The following is an 8,248-nucleotide window of genomic DNA, read 5'->3' on the forward strand; positions in this document are numbered from 1 at the left end:
AAGTTTTGTTTACTCAATGAAAGAGTTATAGGCCGGTAGGAGTGGGTCCCATAGATTGGGAGGTATTTAAGAAAGCATTTCTTGATAGGTTCTTTCCCCGTGAGAAGAGGGAAGTTAATATGGAAGATTTTATCAACCTAGGCAAGGTAGCATGAGTGTGCAAGAGTATTCTTTGAAATTTACCCTATTGTCTAAGTATCCTCCATCTTTGGTGTCGAATCCGAGGGATGAGATGAGTAGATATGTGATGGGTGTGTTCGACTTAGTTGAGGAAGAGTGCGGTACAATAATCCTCCATGATGACATGAATATTTCTAGGCTTATGGTATATGCCTAACAAATTGAGGAGTGTAGACTTTAGAAAAAGAATAGGGAGATGAAGAGATCTAGGTCCAATGAGCAAGGTCAACCAAGGTTCAAAAAGCGATCTTTTAACCAAGATTCTTCAAGCACTCCTAGTGTTCACCAAGAGAAATGTAATGGGTCTCCATTTCCTAAACCTACTTGCTCTTATTGTGGAAAGAGGCACCATGGGAAGTGCCTAGCCAGTACAAATAGGTGTTATGGTTGTGGAAAGAGTGACCATCAAGTGAAAGATTTCCCTACACTTTCGGAAAAGGGAAGAGGTACCAAGCAAGCTTCTCCTAATGGTACGGTTCCTATTCCTCCAAATTATGGTTGTTTCTATGCACTTCGGTCTAGAGAGGACAAAAGAGCCCTTCCGGATGAAGGCACCAGTATGTTGATAGTTCCTTATAGTTGTGAATGTTTTATTAAGGTCTCTATGTTATTTTCATGTTAGACTTAGTATGGGGTTTACTCCTAAGGGGGAGATGGTATGCTTAGAAGGCAAGGTTATTGAGAGTTCCGATATCCTTATCTCTTCCTTCTATTCCTATTCAAGCTTGAGACCAAGAGTTCTTTATGGCTTGTTTAATGTTTTGGAATCATTTGTGATTATGTGTTTTCATGGTCTCCTTATGATATGCATGTTCTTGATGAATTCATGTTTAATGAGAAAATGAGTTTTTATGATTTATGTTCCTCATGTTGATGTGCATCTAGTATGAGTTGCCTATATGCTTCATGAGATGAAATGTTGAACATGCTTAAATGTTCTTTTGAGAGTAATTGCATAATTTGCTTAATGATGTAATGATGAGCATTAATTGAGTTGGAGAAGGTAATTCCTCGAATGAAATGATAAATGTTGAAGTTTTCATGCATAATGGGTTTGTAGATGTAGTTCCTACTTCCTTGTGTTGCATTGAGTGTATAGAGATGGAGTTGATGTTTTCTCCTTTGAAAGGTGCATTTTTATGATGTTTCATGCATGATGGGCTGCTAGTCTTGAGTCATTATTTCCGTAAAGTGGTTAAAGTGTCATTCGAGGATGGATGTTCCCAAGGGGGAGATAATGTAATGACCCGGAAAACTAGTAGGTGAAACTAGAGCCTTACAAGTGAGTTGTTGAGTTTGATGTGGAGTTTTAAGTTGTAAAATGTTTTCCCGAGCTTAGGTTGAGTGGTTTAGGGGTTAAACGTCAAGGTACGACCTCCCAAGGACTAACCAATGGTCCTTAAGGAGGAACCTAAATCCTAATCCCCTAGAACCCAAAATCTGCCAGAAGGCAGCCAACCCACGAAAAGGGTACCCATGCCCCGTAGGTGGGGGTCGTGGGTCAAGGCTGGACCTTACCTCAACCCTTCAAGCTGCAGAACCCACCCATGTTTGACCAGTACGGTTCGTGGGGCCATCCATGGCCCGTAGGTGGGGGTCGTGGATGGGTCCTGAGATGCTGCCCAATTAGGCCAAGTGAAGGACAAAGTGGTAAATTCCTAGGGTGGTTAGTTAAGTTAGTGGTCATTTTATATTGTTTTATTTCACTTATTTAAGACCTTTTAAATTATTAACTACCCTTTTTCACTTCATAATTCCCAAACCCAAAATAAGTAACCAACTCTTCTCCAAATAAATCTCTCTAAAAATCCATTGAAGAAGAAGAAGAGGTCAAGATCTAGGGATCACGGACTCAACTTTTCCACACAATTTCGTGAGGAATCTTGAATTAAGGTATGGTAGTTTTGATTCATGGTTAACTTTGCATCCATGAAGTCCTCAAATCTTCAATTTCAAAGTTGAAATTTCTCCAAAACTAAGGGTTTTCATTCTTGGTCATGGATTCTTTCTCAAAATATTTTCAAAGGTATAATTATCATTTATTGAGATTGAATTGCTGTTTTATGGTGGTTTTAAGATAAAATCCCCCATGAATCCATGATTTCCCCATAACCCTAATTTGTGACTTTGGTGTGGGTGAATTGTAGTAATATGAATGTTATGTAATTGATCTTGTAATGGTTTATTTACTTGAATTATTTCATTATTAATTCCTAAATTGTAGTATTCTAGGTGTGTTGGTGAAATGTGATTCATGGCGTTGAAGGGCAAATTATGAAGATTGATGTATAATCATAATGCTTATGTATATGCTCCGTGATTTCAATGAAAGTAATGTGATCATGACTACAATGCAATTGTGTTACTATTGAAAGGTTTTTCTCAATTATACACATGTGAATGATGATGATATGTTGTGAAAGGTTTCTTCAATGTAATGTTATACCTTGAATTGGTAGGCTTAGGGCATCCTCTTCTTGGGTAAATGAAAGTGATCGTGATTGATGTACTTTGAATTGGTAGGCTTAGGGCATCCTCTTCTTCTGTACCTAAAGTATCTTAACTTAATGAACTTTGAATCGATAGACCTAATGGTGGTAGACCTTTCATAAATGATTAATGAAGTATTCTAATGATGTGTCTTGGATTTGTAGGCTAATGGTAGCCTTCCATGTATAATAATGATGAACTTTGGATCGGTACGCCTATGGTACCCTTCCATGAATGATAATGATAAACCTTGAATCGCTAGGCTTATGGCACCCTTTCATGAGGATTCAATGACCTTTCCAAATAATGTACCTTTAATCGGTTGGCTTATGGTGCCTTTTCATGTGTTAAATAATGTACCTTAGATCGGTAGGCTTATGGTGCCCTTTCATGTGTGAATCAATGTACCTTGGGTCGGTAGGCCAATGGCATCCTCTCATGTGTAATTATGTTAAAGTAATGATATACTCTATGGGAATTTAAAGCTTAGCACCGAGTGGATATGGTAAAATGGAAGATTTCCCCATGTTTAGGTCGGGTTTCAATGAACATCTTCCTTATCCCATAACTATGTACCCATATAGGTTATTAGCTAGTGGATCCATATAAGCTAAAATATTATCGGTCCTACCTTAGACAAGTAGACCAACCCTTTACGATGTGGGATAGACACCGAATTCCATGAGTTTCTCACGGTCTATAGCGGTAAATACTTATTCCCATCATGTGAGTTATGTGCTTTGGTTACTTAAGAGGTTCTATGAAGTGTGGGTGGTAGTATGACATTCCATCCATGCATTGCACGAGTACGTTTTTAGAGGGCAATGATATGTTTCTCTAATGTCTTAATGTCTAATGAAAAGAATGTGTTCATAATGATGTTAACTGAGAATGTTGACTTAAAGGCTTAAGGTAATGAAGAATGCATAACTTGGATTGTTATTATGAGTTTCTTTTCTTGTCATACCTTATTAAATGTGAATGTTCCTTATCTATGATTATTGACTAAATATGAGAAAGAAGGATGGTAAGTATGTTATGGTGGCCTCAAAGTGGTACTTAGTATGAATGGTATTATGGGATGCCATTCATATTATGCTATGCTTATGTCTTAGGTGTTTATATTAAAGATGCATGATTATTCTCAAACTTGTTAAATGCATAGTTTTCAACTAAAATGTCCCTTTTAAGCATAGGTTTTTGCATGGCTATCATACTTGGTACATATTTGTGCTAACCCATATTTTTTATACAAGCTTTTAGTCAAGAAGAAAGCACACCTCAACAACCGAGCCCTACACTTATAGAAAAATATAGAAAATATGGGTTAGCACAAAATTACACTAAGTATGGAAGCCATGCATACAAATCCTTTAAAACATGCTAAAAGGGACAATTTAGTTGAAGCCATGCTGTTTATCAACTTTAAGAATCATCATGCACAATAGTGTAAATACATAAGTCAAACCATTTCCCCTAAGCTATACTTGTGCAATGCATAGCCAAGATCCCATAATCCTATCTAATTCTAAGTACCACTTTTAGGTCACCATAATCATGCATATCATACCTTGAACTCAACCATAGTTAATACTCACAGATAAGGAAACATTTATGTTCATAGCTTGTAGAAACTAAAGTCACTGTTAGCAACAATTCATATCATACCTGCATAACATATATCTTCATAGCATAAGGAAACCACACCATAACCCCTTTCAAAGCCTACTTTTCCTAAAATTAGGTGGCGACTCATTTAAAACTCTTTTTTTTAAAAATTCTTTTAAAATTGATTTAATAGATTATTTTTTATGTCACCACAACGTTTTTCCTTATTTGAATAAATTAGGGATGTAAAAACAATGACGACTCTGCTGGGGATATAGAGGTTCCAACCATTATGAGTTCATTTTTTTCAAATTGAGGAGGCTTTTCATTTTTGTGTTATATCTTGTATGTTGTATATTTTGTTGATTATTTATTGATTATTTGTATATTGTACTTGTGGTTTATTCTTTATCTATTTTCTTGTATGTACATTGTTGTTGCATTTGTGTCAATTTCCTACATGTATATAGTATATTATAGAACAGTTTTGCGTAACTGCAGTCGGACTTTTTTATACTCAATCCTTTTATGGAATGATCGACAATTTATCGGTCATGCGTCCAACGGTTTTCGTGAGTTCTAGCCTAAGTTGTCCTTTTGGGTTTCTGGTATCTCAAAAGCCACTCTTAGTAACCTAGCGTAGAGCGAAACCAAATCCCAGATTTAGTACATTTGAACTAAGTTGACCTAACATCCAAGGCGTGTTAGGCCCATTAGAAGTCCACCTTGTGTCTAGTTGGACTAGTGGTCAATAAAAGACAATCATGCTTCTGTGTTTAATTGAAGGATTTATACGTCATTTGGCAAATCATTGTCACTCCGGGTTGAGGGTTTATTTTAATAGCTTACTCTAGCGAAGAAGGATCATTACAAGCTACCATCCCACCCAAATGGTGTTGGCATTCGAAGATTACAAGAAGTTCAAGAAAGACCATGAAGGCTTAGTTTAAGATGATACCCCTGCATGAGATTGATTATTTGTGTTTTCCCCTTTATTTTGTAATCCTATTTGATTTATTCAGAAAATTTGTACTAAGTGTTTTGGGGGGACAATGTTTTCAAATGGCGTAATACATCTTTCAGATCGGTAGGCCTAACCTTGACACAAAAGGGTCACATATTTGTATAGGATGCGTAATAACTATCTGTATGTTATGTGATATAATTGAGTTTTTCTTCACTCAGAGCAGTGTTTATGTGTTTAATTAATTCTTTGCGTGGTATTTTACATTATCTATTATGAACACGAACTAATACTTTTACCTTTTAAGTTTTTGTTCTTTTTATGCGAGAGCTTGATCTATGTTAGAATTTAGAAGTCATTGTTCATCCGAAGTTGCAAGAGACAAGAGGATTCACGAAATTTGAGTCTTTGTATTTCACAAGACATTAATATCAAGTCAAGAAAATAAATCAGGGGAGTATTTGACTATGAGGTCGCACTCATTTATTTTTTATTATTTGGCATGCTGGTCTTGCTCTCACACATTTCTCATATTTTTTCAGGAAAACTATCCCCAACAACAGTCGGGGATGGTCATAACATTGTCTGGTTCTCATGGATAATTGGGAGAAGACACAGACATTCAAAAAAGAATACAACAACAAGTGGTTACTGTAAAAAATGAGAGACCACATTCAATAGGCAGTACAAAGTGTCACGACCCAGAGGTACCCCCTAGATGTAACAAGGTACATAGGACCCCAAAAGGTACCATATAAGCCACTTATCATATCATAAAATAAGCATAGAACAATAAAGAGCAAAAACACAATTCAAGTCCAAAATTTTCATAAAGGAAAGCGGAAGTCTAGACTTGTCTCAACATAGCCATCAATTACAATACTTGAATCAAGTAGGAATACAACCCATACAATATAATCTAAAAAGGAAATACAAGAATGAAACTACTAATTGAAAACATCCGTCCTCGAATCATGAGGACTCACCAACAGGCTAGGAGAAATGAGTAAATCCAAGCTTTAGCCATAATGAGGACCACCTTGAGAACCGGACCCTACACTTGGGGAAAATTTAGGAAAATATGGGTTAGTACAAAAATGCACTAAGTATGATAGCCATGCACAAAATCATGAAAACATGCTAAAAGGGACATTTCACTTGAATGCATGCAATTTACTAAGTTAAAACATCATTTTTAAGATAGTGGAAAAGCATAAGCCATAAGCATAATCAAATCATAAATCATCATATCATAAGAGGAGCATACCATAAATACCCTCAAAGCATACTTGTGCAATTCATGGATAAGATCCCATAATCTCACCCATAATAAGTAAAGCTTCTTGAGTAGCTATAATTCATAATTCATATTCTTGTTCATACTATTGTCATAGTAGGTAATAAGCCTTAACCGACATAGACCATGTGAGCTTACCACGGAATCTGATATCCACACCAAAAAGGGGTTATCCTACTTGCCTAAGGTAGAACCATACTCTTAGCTCAAGTAGATCCATTAGTTAACTACATATGTGGGCACATAGTTTATGGGATATTGAGATTGCTACAATAAACCCGGACTTAACTAAGGTAGAAGTTTCCATCTTATGAGATACATAGTTTGGAACTCGGACTCAACTAAGGTAGAAGGAACCCACTTGGAAAGTCAGACTCAACTAGTTTAAAAGGTTTCATTGGGTAGCTGGACTCAACTAAGGATATAGCTTCCATCTCATATTCATATCCACTCGGTGGTAAGCATTAATTCCCATGAATTACATATTAAGTCTTGACTTAAGTTCATATTCATGGAAGAATGTTTTGACACTCAATCCATCATAATTCATACAGTAGCTCATAGATTCAATAGGTGATAATAGCCTTTCATACTTGGAATAATCATATTGTGAGAAAACTTTTCACATCATATCATATTCATAACTAGGTGTGTATATGAGAATAATGTAACAACCCGTAAAACGAATAAGTGAAACTAGAGCCTAACTGTTGTGTCTTGGAGTTTGTCATGAGGTTTGAGGTGTTTTGATGTTGTACCGAGCTATGGTTGAGGGGTTTAGGGGTAAAAAGTCAAGGTACGACTCCCCAAGGACCACCCTAGGGGTCCTTGAGGAGGACCCTAAGTCTAACCCCAAGGCTTCCCCAAATGAGCAAACTTGCGAATTTGAGGGTGACCTACGGAAGGGGTCCACTCCCCGTAGGTCAACCCACTCACCGTGGATGGACTACATAGGTCAAGGGCCCCCAAACCATGCTGAAGCCACAAACCACGAGGTGACAGCACGAGGCATCAACCCATCCACGGTCCGTGGATGGGGATCCGTCGATCGCACATGTGTTGATGGTGTGGTTCGGCCAAGGTGAGGGGTTGTTTGGTAATTAGCTAATAAATTTAGCTAAGTTGTGGGATGGTTATTTTATGTTATTTATGGTATTTTAAGAGTATTAAAAGTGTTAGAGTCTAATTTTCATCTCATTACTTCAAAACCCAAATCAAAACCTCCCCTCTCCTCCAAAAGTCTCTCTCTAGAAACCTCCATTGGAGGTGAAGACTTCAAGCTTCCAAGGTCAAATCCTCGAGGTTTTCAAAGGATTTTCAAGGGAATTACGTGGGAATCTATAGAAAGGTATGGTAATCTAGATCCTTGTCTAACTTTTCATTCAATGAGTCAATTCAAAGGTGATTTCAAAGTATGAAAAATCTAGGGTTTGACTCAATCTCATGGGTTCTTTCATAAAACATTTTCAAATGGTTTCTAATGACAACTTATGATTGTATTAGTCTTTAATTGATGATTTATGATAAAAAAAATACTCTATAAACCCATGAATTCTCTCAATTCCTAAATTGTGCCTTTATGAAGTGGGTTTGTTGATCATGAATGAATTATGCCTAGATTGATTTATATTGTTGAATTATTGATGTGTCTATTGAATTAAGTGATTGGATCATGTCAATTTCCTATTATATTGTAGTAATTTTGATTT

At 36.6% G+C, this 8,248-nt stretch overlaps 1 non-coding gene across 1 annotated transcript; it reads right to left on the reverse strand.

Moving 5' to 3' along the window:
- Window positions 1-602: 602 nt before the first annotated feature.
- MIR8037 (microRNA MIR8037) lies at window positions 603-676 on the reverse strand. The gene has a single exon (NR_127197.1). It is a non-coding gene; the product is annotated as a microRNA MIR8037 (primary transcript).
- Between the last annotated feature and the right edge of the window lie 7,572 nt (window positions 677-8,248).

Source organism: Solanum tuberosum, unplaced genomic scaffold (assembly GCF_000226075.1).
Source record: "Solanum tuberosum cultivar DM 1-3 516 R44 unplaced genomic scaffold, SolTub_3.0 scf00238, whole genome shotgun sequence".
In the NCBI taxonomy this organism is placed as follows: Eukaryota; Viridiplantae; Streptophyta; class Magnoliopsida; order Solanales; family Solanaceae; genus Solanum; species Solanum tuberosum.